The sequence below is a fragment of the Eptatretus burgeri genome, chromosome 11 (assembly GCF_056783735.1).
Source record: "Eptatretus burgeri isolate ZD-2024b chromosome 11, Ebu_testis_v1, whole genome shotgun sequence".
Classification (NCBI taxonomy): domain Eukaryota; kingdom Metazoa; phylum Chordata; class Myxini; order Myxiniformes; family Myxinidae; genus Eptatretus; species Eptatretus burgeri.
In genome coordinates, this window is record NC_140971.1 from 41,258,148 (window position 1) to 41,276,169 (window position 18,022).

The 18,022-nt window shown below is 44.4% G+C and overlaps 1 protein-coding gene across 8 annotated transcripts in view; it reads left to right on the plus strand.

The window, feature by feature from the left end:
• LOC147016926 (uncharacterized) overlaps window positions 1–18,022 on the plus strand; it is a 326,657-nt gene that overhangs the window by 189,685 nt on the left and 118,950 nt on the right. The window lies entirely within an intron of this gene.

Below are 18,022 nucleotides of genomic sequence, written 5' to 3' on the forward strand. Positions count from 1 at the left end.
GTCGATTTTTTGGGGAGGCGTCCATTCATCGTGGATTTTCACTCAGCGCGGGGAGGTTTGGAACATAACCCCCGCGAGAAACGGGTGATTACTGTGTGTGTATGTATATATATATATATATATATATATATATATATATATATATATATATATATATATATATATATATATATATATATATATATATATATATATATATATATATATATATATATATATATATATATATATATGTATATATATATATATATATATATATATACTGGCAGACTCTGCGATTCGTGAGGAGATACGTTCCTGGGAAATGCCGCGAATAGTAGGGCGAGGATGTTCCCAGTGGTTCGTAACCCGTGAATGTCGACAACCACAAATTGTTTAATTGGGAAAAAGGGGGTGGGTTCCCAGTGGTTTCTGATTTATGAAAAATGCCGCGAGTGGCGAATCAGCGAATGGCAAAGCCGCAAATCTCATGCATTGTTTCAATGGAAAAAGGGGCATTAGTTTCCAGCGGTTCCTGGTTTATCAGGGAAACTTTTAAATTTGAAAAAAATGTTGACCGCGAATGCACATCATTACAGTTTCATTAAAAAATGCTTACAAATGAAAAAAATTACACCACCAAGTATCATTTCCAATGTTTATTGAAGGAATGTGATTAATAAACCATCCCATAAAAGTTTTTTTTTAAAACAACACCAGGTACCATTAAAAATTTTTATTTGTACAAACAAACACAACTTCCGGTTCTGGGTTTGGAGCGTCAGCAGGTCTCCTTCAGGGCTCTCTGCTGACGATCTCAAAGTTAAGTTTCCGGTCGTTATCTGTCCCGTTTTAATTGTTTATTTTCTCACCTACATGTTACTGTGTGTTCCTAGTTCGGTTTTGTTTCAAAAATCGTGATATTTTGTGAGTTTTCGTCGACCTTGTCTTACAGGGTGCTTGAGGCCTACCCTTGAGGCTTGAGGCCTACCAGTTCCCCTCGGTGTACGATCGTGTTTATTTGTTTATTCTCCCCATTACCTTCAATTTCTATCTTCCCCACTTTCCTAACATCCCCATCCCTCCCAACTAATCACTCTATTTCTTATCTTAAATCAAAAAAAACCCTACCTTTCTCCTTGCACACTCACGAGTCTCGATTCTTCTTCTTCTTCTTCATCTCGTCTTCTTCTTCCTCCTCTTCTTCTTCCTCGATTTTTTTTTCCACAACACTTCCATGAGCTAATCTGTTGAAAACTCTCTCAAACATTAATAATAATAACAAAAACAATCTCTTATAATGCTTCATCTTCCTCTTTCACACATGTGGTACTCTTTATTGTATCATAATGCACTACTCTTCTGCTACTGAAACAGACTGCTCTCAATTCGACCTCTCCTTCATACCTTGCCTAAAAAATCCAACTGTTACAGCGTTTCTTCTCTCCATTCTCTGAATTCGCCTTTATTGCATCCATCAAGAATTGTGTTAAATTGCATCTCTGACCTAAAACTTTTAAAAACCCTAGTTTGCTATGAATGTTTGCTTTCCATCAACCATTCTTTTTTTCCAACTTCAGTGCCAACTCACCCCTCTCACCCCTCATTCTCAAAGCAACCATCACACTCTTCTCCCTCCAAGCCTCCCTCTCACCTCTCTCAAAAACTCCCCTCACCTTTCTCCCACCATTCATCCCCTCGCTCATCCTTCTCAAAGTTGCCCCCCTCTCATCCACAAAGCTGCCTCCTTCCATTGCCCTCTCACCTCCATCTCTTCACTCCACCTCCTCAAATCCTCAACTGCCTTCTTCCCCCTCTCTTGTCATCCCTCTCCCCCAGCACCACAGAGCCTTTTCTCCTCCTCATCCGCCCCCTCCCCTAGCTATTCTGCAATCCCCCACACTCTTTCAACAACCCTCCTTACCTCCCCCCCCCCCGTCCCTTGTCCTACCCTCCCACTCCGTCCCCCACGCCCTGCACAAAAGCCTCCTCCCCTACCTCTTCATTAAAAGTGTGGACCTCAAATATCCGGGGCCTTCGCTCAAAACTTTCAGATCTTTCCATACAGGTTGCCACTGACAAACCAGACATAATCTGCCGAACAGAAACTTTCCTCCCCCAAGACGTGTCTGACTCCCAAGTATCTTTCCCTGGTTACTCCCTCCTCCGGTATGACAGACCTGAGCCTCGTCCTGGTGGAGGAGTTGCTCTCTTCATCAAAGACTCTGTTCCTCACTCTCCATGCACTGCCCTCACTCCCCCACACCTCTGTCTCTGGCTACGGCTTCCCCTCCACTCCCACCTCATGTTTATATGTGTACTGTACCCTCCACCTAACAGTGATGACTCCATCTACACCTCACTATCTGAAAACATGGACCAACTTCTATCTTCTCATCCAAACTCTCTCTTCCTCATAAGTGGCGACATCAATTGTCATCATGCCAGTTGGCAAGGTGTGGGTACCTCTCGCACCTGTCATGGCACTTCAGCAAAAGCTTTCTGCGACTCATTGGGACTGACTCAATCCATCAACTTCCCGACCCAGATCTCAACCAATGGTACTCCATCTCTTCTGGATCTGATTTTGACAAATTTCCCTGACAATATCTGCTGCTCTTTTTTCCGCTCCAAACGGTTCTTCTGACCATGTCCTTGTCAAAGCGGACATCTCTCTGGCTATTATCAGAGAACTACCTCACCACCGTCGAGTCTGGCATTTCACTCAAGCCGATTGGCAGGGTCTCCAAGCAGCCATCAAAGTTATAGACTGGTCTCCTATCACTACTTTCTCCAACATCAACTCATCCTGGGAATTCTTTCAAAGAAACATGCTCTCACTCATGCACAGATTTATCCACTCTCGTCTTCAGTTGTCCTACCTTTCCACCCGCCCTTGGTTCACTGAAGCTTGTGGTGAGGCAGTTGTCCCGAAACAACTTGCCTTTGCCTCATGGAAAGCAAACCCAACTAAGGGAAATCTCAGTTCCTTCCATAAAGCTCGGAACAAGTGTGTATCTACCCTCAGGCGAGCCGGAAAACAACATCTTTCTAATCTCAAGTCTGAACTCTCAAACCTCTATCCCTTCTCAAAATCCTGGTGGCGTCTAATCAAATCTGTTTCTGGGGTATGTTCCCCCTCCATCCCCTCCCTTACCTCAAATGGCCGCACTGCTGATACTGCACGTGAAAAAGCTGAATGCCTAAACTCGGTGTTTGCAGCTAAATCTTGTGTCCTAAACCCATCACTTTCTCGACCCACCTTACCCAGTTGCACACAACTGTCCCTGGACTCTGTGTCCTTTTCTCCTGACAAGGTGGAGAGCTTGCTGTCAAACCGCGACTCAGATTCTGCAACCGGTCCAGACGGCATCAGCCCACATGTCCTCAAAGCCTGCTCTTCTGCTCTTGCTCACCCTCTCTCTGTTCTATTCACCTTCTCATTTGCTCAAAGTCATCCGCCATCTGCTTGGAAATCAGAAAACATCACTGCCCTGCATAAAAAGATGCAAAAACACATCCCTGCAACCACAGACCAATCAGCCTTCTCCTAATCATCAGCAAGGTTATGGAATCCATCATCGCTTCAGACATAAAATCCTTCCTCTTCTCCAATGGTTTCATTTCCGATCATCAATTTGGTTTCAGACCAGGTCACTCTACCCTGGCTATGCTGCTTCTGCTCTCCCAACGATGGATGGAGGTCCGCAATGCCAGACAGGAAATCCGAGCCATATCCTGGACATATCACGTGCTTTTGACACAGTCTGGCACCCTGCCCTGCTCACCAAACTCTCTTCCTATGGTATCCAAGGCCATCTCCACTCATGGCTCACAGACTTCCTCTCCTGTCGCAGTCAACGTGTGGCCCTAAATGGAGTTCTTTCATTCCCTCTACCTGTCCAGGCTAGAGTTCCTTAAGGTAGCGTTCTGGGCCCTGTTCTTTTTCTGCTTTTCATCAATGATCTCTCCGACTCTCTGGAAAATCCTCTATATCTCTTTGCTGATGACTCCACCCTCTGCCGTACCATCGGTCATCCCTCAGACCGGCAAGCAGCAGCTTCTTCGCTCACTGCAGATCTGGGTAAAATCACAAACTGGTCCAACACGTGGAACATGTCTTTCAATCAGGACAAATCTCACACTCTCACTATGTCTCTTCGAAAGGACTGTTTAGAAAACCCCACATCCACTTTCTCAACAATCCTCTGGAAGAAGTCCTTTCTTTCAAGCTTCTGGGTGTCACTATCTGCTATGACCTTTCCTGGGAAAGCCACATTTCAAACCTCGCCTCCAAAGCCAGTCGCCGACTAGGAATCCTCCATCGCGCAAAGTCCTTCCTCAGCCCACATTAGCTCCTGACCATTTACAAAGCTTTTGTCCGCAACCTGATGGAGTACTGCTCTCCCCTCTGGGCTGGTGCTCCTGCTTCCCACCTTTCTCGGCTTCACGCTGCAGAAACCAAGGCATTTCGGATCATTGGCATCTCCCGCAATGAGGCTGAGTCTTTGGGCCTCTCACTCAATCACCGCAGGTTGGTCAGTGGTCTTTCTGTCTTCTGCCGTCTCCTCTCCAGCCTCGCCCCCCCCCTGCTCTCTCTGTGATTTGTCCGCACCACATTTCCACAGGGCGCTCAAGGTCCGCCAACAACCCCCTTCTGGTAAAACTACCAAAATCACGAATCACTGCTCACCTTCACTCTTTCATTCCTCTTTTTCCCTGCCTTTGGAATAAACTCCCTCACTCTATTCATTCCCATTCTTCCCTCCAGGCTTTCAAAACAGCTGTTCACCACCACCTCTTATCATCCCCCATCCAAATCCTCGATCTTTTCTACCCCCGATAATCCACCCAAGCCCACCTCCTTCAAATTTCCTGCTTTCCTTCCTGAAAGTCCCTGTAATGTCCATCTTATATTCCCCATGTTCCCTGTCCCATCCCTCTCCCTTCCACAGATCTCCTAATGTCTCTGTTCCCCACTCTTTTGTCCTTCCCACTCCCTCCCCTCTTGTCTCACGCCCCTCTTGCTGTACGTTGTGTGTTAGCTCTCACACGAGCCTTGACAAGGTATACAAAAAAAAAACTTTTCAAATGATGATGATTATGATGTTTTAAAATCCAGTGAACTCAATGGAGCTGTTTGAAGACCACAGAGGTGAGGGTGATGAGTCATGCACCGAAAGGAATGTAGGTGAGGGTACTGAAGCAGGTGAGGATCCTGATGAGTCGCTCACCGAATGGGATGCAGGATAGGCAGGTGAGAGTGCTGGTGCTCCTGAGATAGACTGGCCAGGGTGGAAGAATTCCATGACTGAGAGCTGCCTGGTATATTTCTGCAGGTTTCAATGTTGCTCCTTGTATGGGAGCATCATGTCATCCAACCCACTCGTGAAGTTGAGGTGTCATCCAACCCACATGGGAGCTCCATGACCGGATCGGCATCTAACAGCCTCTCAGTAACTGATCCCACGTCCTGCAATATCTCACCTCGGAACTTCGCCATGAGTTTGGACCTCGACATCTCTTCATCTTAATCACTGTCATCGTTGTCACATCCTCTTAATCGTCATGGTAATGGCTCCCAACTCCTCCTCTGTCAGCTCCTCAGCATGCGAGGTGATAAGAGCATCCAACTCCTCATGTTCCATGTCGTCAAAGCCTCCCGGACGTGGGTGTCCACTTTGGTGCTCCATACAGCGCTCATCGCAACACTTTCTTGGATTGCCCTCTCGTTCTTCCATACATAGCGAATGGTGGATTAGTTTACTCCATAGTGTCTACCCATCGAAGCCACACTCTGTCCTCTTGACAGCCAGTTGAGCAGATTCACTTTGTGACTCGGGCTCATCACTTTCTTCTGCCTCTTGGCAGTCGACGCATCTCAGGCACTGGTCTTGTGCTTGTGAACCATGTTTGATCAATGAACAAATGAGTGAAACGAGAGGGAAAACACTAGTCAAGGCAGTGGAACAAGAAGAATGATCAAGACCCAGGGCATGCTGTATACTTGCTGTGGGAGGGGTGAGTTATCTGGCCATTGTTTGTGGGGGATGTTGATGGATGGACATTTTACCAGATGTACTCAGTTGGGGTCTGGGGCAGATGTGGTGAAGCACTTTAATTATGGAAGCTCATGCTAACATTTTACTCAGCAGGTGTCAGGTGTGGTGAAACATTTTCATTGTTAACTCACGAGAGGGGGGAGGGAAACATTTTCGGCAGCTCGTAATAAATTCTGTGAAGTGTTTTAATTACTTATGCAAAGGTCCATGCTGACATTTTGCATTTTAATTATGCAACTCGTGCGGGAGGGGGGGGGGCGGGGAGGGAGGGAAACATCTTCGGCAGCTCATAATAGATTCGGTGAAGCGTCTTTATAGTGGAACAAGCTGCGCAACTCGCTTACAACATGCCTGGTGGAAGATATGCTTTAGAACTGTGATATACGTGGCTTCTGGAAGATATGTTTTTGCATACTAGTACACTACTGTATGTACTTACAGCTTGTTTATAGAGTGGCTTGTGGAAGGTATGTTTTTACATACAGTACTATAGTACTGTACTGCATGTACGTACAGCTCATTTATAATGTGCCTGGTGGAAGAAATGTTTTCGAACTGTGTTATGTACATGGCTTGTGGAAGATATGTTTTTGTGTACTAGTACACTACTGGATGTACATACAGCTCGTTTATCGTGCAGCTTGTGGAAAATTTGTTTTAAAACTGTTTTATGTGCGTGGCTCGTGGAATTTTTCTTTACATTCGTGAAAAACTGCGAATACGCAAAGCACAGGGCCGTGAATATCAAAGCAAGTCACATTTTGTAAACTGCAAATACACCTGGTCCGCGAATAGCTAATGAGCGAATAGCAGGGTCTGACAGTATAGTAAAAATTGAATTACCACGCCAAGATTGCATTAACTACACTCCACGTCTTGTAGCAAGTTGCAGCCCTGATTCCAATCGATTGGAGTGGACAGGTTGTTTTAAGTCTCCAGTCCCTTTTGTTGCATCCACCTCAAAAATGCTGTTATCAGGTCTAAGGCCTCTTTTTCAATGGTAGAACGTTCCTTCTTATGCACATGGAGTTTTATCGATAAATAACTGACAAGCTTCACTTCCAATATCATCATCTTGAAGCTAAACTGTTCCTACTCCAACATCACGAGCACATGTGGCTAATTTGAATGGTTTTCTGAAATTTCGAGTTCCCAGAACTCTCATTCACTCACAACAAAGATTTCAAATTCTCAAAAGCTCTTTGGCAAGACTCATACCATACACGTTTGACATTTTCCTTCAACAAAACTTCCAGTTCGGGGTTGTTCACACATGCTGGTGAAAATCTGAGCTGCTTGTTTCCACCTCAATAAAGCTGAGTTTTCCGAACCGGATTTGTCATGCTTTTAAGTTGTGTCTTCGAATAGTTGTTGCTGTTGAATCCTGTGCAATATTTCATGTCAATTAGTTTGTTGTTTGTGCTATTTGTTTCATTCTTATTGTTCAAGGCCTGACACAGTCTCTCCTTGGATAGAAAGTGTGAAAATTATTTGTGTCCGTGTTCCTCGTTTTGCTTCCTTCCTCCCGGGTATCTTGCTTCCACCTCGACATTATCCTATTTCAAACAAAAAAAGACACTTTATTTTTCACCTCATGACAATTCTCATTTCTACATAAATTTCCTTCTGCTTTTGGTTCTACATTAGCCCCCCCCCCCAACCCCTTCTTTTCTCAATAAATCCAAACTGAATTTGCATGAAATATAAATACTTCCTCTTCCTTTAAAGGCATTTAAAAATAATTTTTAAAATGCATTTTAACCCTTGTATCTCCTTCAGAAATGCTTCACATGTTTTCCTTCTACACCACGCCATACAATGCCTAAAAAAAATCTACACCCTGTTTCAAATTTTTCACCTTTTGTTGCCATATAGCCTTGAATTAAATTGCATTAAATCAGGCTTTTCTTTCACTTCTATTTACACATCGTAACCCACAACTTCAAAGTGAAAAACAAATTCTACACATTTCAGAAAATTAATTAGAAATTCAAAACAAGAATATCCTGGTTGGATAAATGTCCACCGAGTTACTACATGGTGGAACCACCTTTGGCAGCAATTGCAGCTGTGAGTCTGTTGGGATAAGTCTCCACGAACTTTGCACACCTTGATTGGACAATATTTTCACATCCTTTTGTACAAAACTGTTCAAGCTCAGTCAAGTTGCGTGGGAGCATTGAAAGACAGAAATCTTCAAGTCATGCCACAGATTTTCGGTTGGATTTAGGTCAGGGTTTTGACTGGGACACTCAAGGACATTTATCTTTTTGTTCCTTCGTCACTCCAGTGTAGCTTTGGCTGTGTGCTTCGGGTCGTTGTCATACTGAAGGGTGAATGTCTGTCCCAATTTCAGCTTTCTTGCAGAGGGCAGCAAGTTTTCCTCCTGGATTTTTCTGTATATTTCTCCATCCATTTTCCCTTCTATCCTGACAAGTGCCTCAATCACTGCTGATGAGAAACATCTCCATAACCCGATACTGCCACCACCATGCTTCACAGTAGGGATGGTGTTCTTTGGGTGATTTGCTGTGTTGGGTTTGTGCCAAACCTAATGTTTTGTGCCAAATGTAAGCCAGAAAGTTCCATCTTGGTTTCGTCAGACCACAAAACTTTTTTCCACATGGCTTCAGAATCTTCGGAGTGTTTTTTTGCATACCTCAAACGGGACTCAAGGCGGGCTTTTTTTGAGTAATGGCTTCCTTCTTGCCACCCTCCCGTACAAGCCAGACTTGTGGAGTGGAATACTTGGGATGTTATTGTCACATGCACACAGTGACCAGTCTTTGTCATAAAGGACTGCAGCTCTTTAAAAGTTGCTATTGGCCTCTTGGTGGCCTCTCTGATCAGTCTCCTCCTTGCTTGGTCATCCAGTTTGGAGAGACTGTCTGATCTAGGCAGGGTATTTGTGGTGCCATACACCTTCCACCTCATAATGATTGTCTTGACTGTGCTCAAAGGGATATTCAAGGCCTTTGAAATATTTATATTCCCATCCCCTGATCTGTGCCTTTCCACAACTTTATCGGAGGTATTTTGAAACCTCCTTGGGCTCATGGTTGAGTCTTTGCTGTGAAATGTACTGCCCTGCAGAGGATACCTACAGGAACAGCTGATTTTATTATGAAATAATCAGAATCACTACAATTTAACACAGGTGAGGGTGAATTGACTTGGTGTGTGATTTTTGAAGGTGATTGGTTACACCTGAGCTAATTTACAATTGCTATTGTAATGGTGGTGGACACATCCAATCAAGATATTCTAGTTTTGTATTTTTAATTACTTCTCTGAAATTTATCGAATTTGTTTTTCACTTGAGAATTGTGGGTTACGATGTGTAAATAAAGGTGGAAAAGTCTGCTTTATTGCAATTTTATTCCAGGCTATAATGTCACAAAGGTAAAAATTTTGAAAGGGGGTGTGGACTTTCTATAGCCACTGTATGTCTCTTCTTCTCCTTTACAAGGAATATGTTTCACAGCTGCTTGTCAGCTAGGTGCCTGGTCCACCAGCCCCCCACATGCATGTACAGTACAACGTTTCTCTGTGCTTTCAACAAGCGATCTTTTCTTCCATCCCATGATCTTTGTCTCCATTTGTCAAAGCTGGGAATTTGTAATCAGAATAAGCATCCATCCCCACCACACCCCCTCATAGCTTCATGTCTTCCCTTTCAGCCTCCATCCTCACACCACCCTCTCCATTCTTCCCCCTCACCCCACCCCCTAAATTCTTCCCCCTCACCCCACCCTCTCAATCCTTCCCCTGCACCCCACACACTGAAACATTTCCTTGCACCTCACATGCTCAAACCTTCCCCTGCACCCCACACACTCAAACCTTCTCCCACACCCTATCTCCCCCACCCCCAAATGGCTCACCTTGCTCCCGCAAAACCTCCCCATCCTTCACCCTCCCCATGCCTCCTCTCCCCTGTCTCTCACTGTGTAGACCTCAAACATCCGAGGTCTCCATTCAAACCTGATTTATCTCTCAATCCAGGTCACAGATGATATACCAGACATCATCTATTTAATATAATCCTTTCTCTCAGAGGACATGCTGATTCCTTGGTGTCTCTTCCCAGTTATTGTCTCCTCCAATTTGATAGACCTGAACCATGCCCTGGAGGCAGGGTTGCACTTTACATCAGGAACTCAATTTCTCACTGCCCTTGTACTGATCTTGCACCTTTCATCCCCCAAGATTGACCTCTAATTGCGACTTCCCTTCCCCTCACACTTCTTGTTCATCTGTGTGTTGTAGCATCCTCCTAACAGTGATGACTCCATCGACATCTCTCTGTCTTTCAGACAAAATGGACAAACTTTTAACCACTCATACCAACTCTCTCTTCCTCATATGTGGTGATTTCAATTGTCACCACGCAACTTGGATGGGTGTTGGTACCTCTCTTACCAGCCATGCCACTTCAGCAAAGGACTTCTGTGACTCCATGGGACTGATTCAATCTGTAAATATTCCAAGCCAGATTTCTCCCATTGGCAAATCCTCCCTTCTGGACTTGGTGATGACTAACTTTCCTACAAATGTAACCTGCTCTTCCCCTGCTGCAATTGGTTCATCTCATCACGTGCTTGTGAAAGTCGACATCTCTCTGGCTATTCTCAGAGAGTGGCCTCAACGCCAGCGAGTCTGGCATTTCATTTTGGCCAATTGGCAGGGACTGCAAGCATCCATCTCTCTTCAGGACTGGTCTCCAATATCTACTGCCTCTGATGTTAACTCAGCCTGAAAATTATTACACTGAAACCTGCTCTTTATTATGCACAGATTCATCCCCATCTTGTCTTCATTTATCCTACCCATCTTCCCACCCATGGTACACTGAATCCTGTGGTGAGGAAGTTCCTCTGAAACAACTTGCCTTCTTTTCCTGGAAAGCTAATCCGACCGAAGGAAATCTCAATGCATTCCAAAAAGCTCGCAACAAGGGTGCTCAAGAGAGCCAGAAAACAACATCTGTCCAACCTCAAGAATGAAGTTTCAAACTTTATTCCCTCCACTAAAACCTAGTGGCACCTTGTTAAGTCTGTCTCTGGAGTATGCTCCCCTTCCATTCCTTCCCTCTCTTCAAATGGCATCACAGCCGACTCCGCTTATGAGAAGGCCAAATTCCTCAATTCTGTGTTTGCTTCAAAATCTTGTGTCCCCCAACCCCCCCCCCCACCAACTCTTGGTACCCATCCTTCCAAGTTGTTCCCAACTGCTCCTGGATTATGTGTATTTTCCACCTGAGAAGGTGGAGAAGGTCCTTTCAACACTCAATTCTGACTCTGCAACTTCACCGGACAGCATCAGCTCATGTCTAAAAACCTACTCTGCTACTCTTGCACATTCTCTGTCTGCCATTTTCACCCTATAATTTGCCCTTGGTCATGTTCCATCTGCTTGGAAATCCCCCAACATCACTACATTATATTAAAAAGGTGCAAAAACATATCCCTTCGGCCTAGGTCACATTTGCTCTACGGCGAGGATACGGTGGCCGTACGCCCTCTGAATTGACAGAAACGTGCGGCGGCCGCAGAGAAACTGAGGTGGCCTCAGGGAGGCCCTATGCCATTTGGCTATATTTACAGGCCGTAGGGGCGCCGTGTAATTATAGCGCGGAGTTATAACTTTTTTTCATTTCTACGTTCGCCGTAGCAATTCGACAAGCCAAGCTATGACGTAGATGTGTTCCACGTCGACCGTACGTAGGGCGTACGGTGGGATTGCCTTATTCGTGCGGCTGCCATAAGCTCTTGTCAATGAAAAATGAATTTTCCCAACTCCCAAAAAATTACCGCGGCCGCACTATTTCCACGGTCGCCGTACGGTGGCCTTGCGGTCTGTGTGACTACCTGCGGGCAACGCAGGGTCGACGCACGGTTCCCCTACGCCCACCGTGCACCTACGTACGGCCTCCGTGGCAGTCTGTGTTGACCATGCATCCACCGTGCACTACCGCTAGAGATTGGAGTATCGGTGTTTGCCTATACCGTGGTGCCCCCAGAATCCCAATTTAATTCGTTCCAGGAGGCTGTTCGGATTGAAAAAAGTTCGGATTCAAAAAATATTTTCCCAATAAGAAATAATGGAGTGAATTAATCCGTTCGTGGACCCAAAGAAAACCCACTTTCAAGACACTTTAAACTGAAATTCCCCATGTCTAAGGTAAAATAAGATGAGTAAATGACCTTCGGTGGCTGTGTATTGTATCTAAACTGGTACAATCACCACATCCAAAGGTCCACACAGGCTCGAGCTCTGTCCTGGGTTCCGATCGCTCGCGCACTCTGCGAGAGCGCTGCCCCCAGGGCAGCTCATCAAACATGATGCCCGCAGAACCACAATTACTTTCATCAAACGCATTGGGCTGACATAATCATGGATATTCCAAATTACAACTCGTTTTGCTGTGAAATTCAATCCTTGCCCGACAGTCCGTCACACCACGTGATCGGATTGCTTTTTTGTTATTAATTAAAACACAAGATGATTAAAAAAAGAAACATCACAAATGAAGGTGAAAACACGAGGTAAGGCCGAAGTCACATTTGGCTCGGCGGTCGGAGGGTCTACAAAATGTAAGGGCACTAGCAGTTATAAAGCGGCCATGGTATTTCCACGATCACACAATGTAGCAGTCACATATGTTTTAGCGGCGTCTCACGTAGCGAGCGCTGCTCATAGTGAGCTTGGCGTTCTTCTTCTTCTTCTTCTTCTTCTTCTTCTTCTTCTTCTTCTTCTTCTTCTTCTTCTTCTTCTTCTTCTTCTTCTTCTTCTTCTTCTTCGTCTTCTTCTTCTTCTTCTTCTTCTTCTTCTTCTTCTTCTTCTCCTTCTTCTTCTTCTTCTTCTTCTTCTGAAGACAAAACCTTAATCTCTCGGACTCGGCTCTTGTATATACAATATCCGGATCGCCTTAAATACTGAGCACATGTACACATACTCACATAGACAGTGCCTTTTGAGAGCGTCTATCATGAACATTGACGTTTCGAAAAGTTGACGTTACTATTTAAAGATTATTCCATTTATCATATTGTAATTTCGTAAATACATTATATATTTCTTAAATACACGATATATCGTAAATACGTAAATACATTATGACGGGTTTCGCTATTGGCTTAATGAAGGCACGTGACGAAATATCGGAAGTTGCTGTTGTTTTAAAAAAAAATTTTTTTTTTTTAGCCGACAAAACCTTTAGGTTTTGAAAGCTGCTCTTGGACACATTTGTCCTTGTTATTTTTCGGGTAGCCGCAAGGCGTATTTAGAAATTGTGGAGACCGAAAACATGGGTGTGCCGTACGGTCTTTGATTTGATGTCGCACGGTGACCTTAGGGCGTTCTTGCGGCAGCCATAGAATTTTGAAAGCAGACGCAAGGTGCCCACAAGGCGACCGCAAGGGGACCGTAATCTGAACGCGTGGCCAGACGGACGGTAACGAATGGGTTATTTTTTTTTTCACCAGTTCTTTTGTTTCGGCTTGTCGAATTTCTACGGCGAATGAAGAAATAAAAAAAGTTATAACTCCAGGTTATAATTCCACGGCGATCTTACAATCTGTAAAATATAGCCATATGGCGTAGGGCCACCCTGAGGCTACCTCAGTTTCTCTGCGGCCGCCGTACGTTTCTGTTAATTCAGAGGGCGTACGCCATGCCGCCGCCGTATCCTCGCCGTAGAGCAAATGTGACTGAGGCATAAAGTATCGATCGACACACGAGAGATGCTTTCACGAGGACTTCCACCGACGAACTAAATGAACAAAGCGCAAAGATGCGGCTCGAACAGGTGGGGGAGACACGTGAACAAACATGAACGCTACGTTGTGTTCGGTTTTTTAAAATGTATTAGGTTTTTAGGGCAAAATTTTCTCGAAAAAATTGTTCGGATTCCAATTTGTTCAAACAATGGGGCGTTCGCATTCTGGGGGCACCACGGTATATTATAGTTATAGTATATTCAGTTATATATACTGGTATATTTTTATTTCAGTAAAAAAAGAACTGGTATATATACCTACTCGTTACCGTCTGTCTGGCCGCACGTTCGCCTTAGGGTCCCCCTGCGGGCACCTTGCGTCTGCCTTGAAAATTCTATGGCCGCCGCAGCGATGCTCTAAGGTCACCGTGCGACATCAAATCAAAGACCGTACGGCACCCCCACGTTTTCGGTCTCCACGATTTCTAAATACGTCGTGCGGCTACCTGAAAAATAAAAACATATGTGACTGCTACATTGTGTGACCGTGGAAATACTGTGGCCGCCGTATAACTGCTAGTGGCCGCAGATTTTGGAGACCCACGGCCGCCGTGGCAAATGTGACCTCGGCCTTAACGACAGACCTATTTGCTAACTTCCAATCATCAGCAAGGTCATGGAGTCCATCATCGCAGTTGATGTGAAATCTTTCCTTTTCTCTTACAACCTCATCTCACATCACCAATTTGGTTCCAGCCCAGATCACTCCACCTTGGACATGCTGCTTCTCCTCACCCTGCTTCAATGGATGGAGGGTCTCAATGTCAGACATGAGATCAGGGCCATCTTTCTGGACATATCTTGTGCTTTTGATACAGTCTGGCATCCTGCTTTACTTTCCAAACTCTCTGCCTTTGGCATCCAAGACCAACTCCACACATGGCTTCCTGATTTTCTCTACTCTCGTAGACAACATGTAATGTGTCACTCAACAGAATCCTTTCACCTCCTCTCCCTCTCAAGGCTGGAGTGCACCAAGGCAGTGTTTTTGGCTCAGTCCTATTCCTAATCTTCATCAATGATCTATCTGACTCTGGAAAATCCTCTATCTATTTGCTGATGACTCCACCCTCTGCAGTGACATCCCTCATCCTTCAGACAGGCAGGCTGCAGCCTCTTCCTTCTCTTCAGGCCTTGACAAAATCACAAACTGGTTAAATCTCACACTCTCATGATATCTCACTGCCACTCATTCGTTCCTCTTTTTCCTGCATGTGGAACCAACTACCACATTCTCTTAAAGGTCCACATAATCAGAAATTCATGTTTGATTTAATGATTAGATATGGCTTCACTTAACACTTAATCATTTAATTGTTTGTTTGTTTTTCTTGAATAAATATCTTGAAATGAAGATTTTAATGTATTTTTGGTGACCTTGTACGTTCAGTTGGCCCTGCCCCCCCCCCAAAAAAAACCCCGGCAATGTGATGACATCATGTTTCACATGACCTGCCACTTCATCTCAAAGATACTTTTGCCAGGGACTTATGTTTATGTACGGTGTACATATGTTCTGAACTCTGTGAAATACTGAGAATGCCAGCTCGATGCATTGTTTCTGGTTATAGCAATACAACCAAAATGGTGTGAATATGCCTGTTTTCCCAAAAGATCCAGCTGGAAGGGAAATTTTGACAGCCTAAACGAAACTTACCAGAGGAAAATGGCATGGCCCAACTGCTTCAAGCATCATCCATAGCATCCATTTTGAAGATAATTCATACATCGGCCTGTGTTCCCAGTTTGGGATGAGTACATTGAAGCACATGAAAGCCGATGTGATCTCCACGAATATGAGATAATTCTAATCTAATGGAAATCAAGAAAAAGGACAGAACAGCTGTGGAAAAGTGCGAGAAACTGAGGGTAAGTCGCGTTTTTGTGTTTTTTTTTTTAACCCAGTATTTCTATTTATCATTGGCCATGATCGCCACCACTTTAGAAACCGATCAATTACGGCTGTACGTTGATACGAACATCCGTAATCAGGGCTCATAGTGATATAATATAGGTGTAGCTTCCATGTTCCAAGCCGATAGATAATTAATCTTCAGAACTATGAAATGTTGAAATTATGTTTAATCTCTGTGATCATGGTGCATAGTTTGACAGCAACAAACAACTTTCATATTTTAATGCCTGTTATTTGCGGACACTTCCTGCACTGAGCTGGTGTAGGCGAGGCATGCAGGTCTGATCTCCATTTCTGATTTTGATATTTTCCTGTTGATTGTTCATATTATCTTCAAAAAGTGTCAGAAGTTCGTTGAAAATTACATCAATGTAGGCCTACATTGTTTCATGTTTGTGTTCTTATTTGTTATCGGTATCAATGTATATTTGTGCATATGTACAGAATTATAATGTACAGAATTATGTTAAGTCGGCACTCTTGTACGCTATCCAAGAGCGCCGACTTAACGTATTCCATCTCTGTTGCCTCAGGCGCATTATTGGTATTATACGGCAGGACCACATGCCTAACACTGACATCATTGTGCAAGCCAATATCCCGAGCATGTATGCAATACTGAGCCAGCATAGTTTGTTTACAATGGCTTGGCCATGTGTGTCATATGGAAGATGGCAGAATCCCAAAGGACGTACTGTATAGCGAGATTGGCATGGGCATAAGGCCCAAAGGCTGCCCAGTGCTCCGCTACAAGGATGTCTGCAGACATGATATGAAGGCATGTGACATTGATCTGGAGACATGGGAGCCTGTTGCCAGTGATCGTACCAGCTGGTGGTGCACAGTGAAACAGGGATTCAAGGGAAGTGAAGAGAAGCAGAACACAATTTGGCAGGATGAAAGACAGCGGCGCAAGGAAAGAGCAAGCAGAATGCAAACTTGAACGACTAACTTTACCTGCAATATATGTAACAAAGACTGCCATTCTAGAATTGGGCTCTATAGTCACAGCCGACACTGCTCCATCAACCAGTGACCTCATGATGCTTACCCATTGTCTCTTGAGATAAGGAGGCCAAAGAGAAAGAGACATACAGAACTGTTGCCCTGGCAGTTGTACAGTTATGTTCAATCATTGTTAATTAACCTGTTGTACATCATTCACTCACTACATGTGCATGTACATTGTGAGGATCGCCCCATCCAGAATGATAATAAGCATCTATACGTCTAGTATTGCACTGTACATCCGGGCACGAGAATTTTTTAATGTTTAAGTGATTCTTTACCATTGAGAGATGGGGCCAAAACGATATATGGCATGATATCTCAAAACGTTGTGGACAAGTTATGACAAAACGTGGTGGATGAGTTGGTCAGGTGACAAGGACAAGCTAATTAGATTTTGGTTCAGGTCCGGATCCAGATCTGACCTGTCGGTGGGATACAAAACGTAAATAGTTAAGCCTGGTGGAGGTATGCGCTCTACCAAGTGCCTTTCTAGTTACTTCCATAATTACAGAGAAGTGTCACATCAAAATATCACTAAACTCCACATTTACCACATTCTGGCTCGATGATTTACCACCTGGTACCTTCCAATTATTATTGCAAGTGAGCCTGGTGTTGGCTTCATGGTTAAGGTGGCTGGCTTAAGATCCCAGGGTCTTGAGTTTGTGCCTTTGTCGGCCATTGAATTAACACCGGGTGGGATTGACTCAGCCTATCATCCTTCAGAGGTCGGCAAAATGAGTACCACTGTATTGTTAATAAAGGGCACTGCATCAGTGGCACAACCACGCCGCCAGAAAATGATGCAAAAGCAGCCGCAGGCTGCTCACAATAGCAAGCTACTGCGGAATCTTTTTTGACGTCGTCCCGATCGTTGTGAATGCCAGGTATTTCATGCACGATGTATTTCATGCATCATACATGTACGGCCTGACAAAACCTTCAACATCATAATTTTCACTATCATTGTAATCTCAGGATACTTGATCAGAAAATTATTTGTCACACTCACTTTCTCAGGAGTCTGAAGTAGGTTGTGCGGCCATTATCCTTTGCATGTTGAGATAATAGTACTGGTGATGACGTCCAACAGATGATGCATTGACCTTTTTTCTGTTTTTTTTTGTACACATTGTCGAGGCTTGTATGAGAGCCAACACACAATGCACAACAAGGAGGGGCAGGAGAGGGAAGGACAAAACAGTGGGGAACAGAGACGTGAGGAGATCTGTGGAAGGGAGAGGAATGGGGCGGGGTACACGGGGTATACAAGAT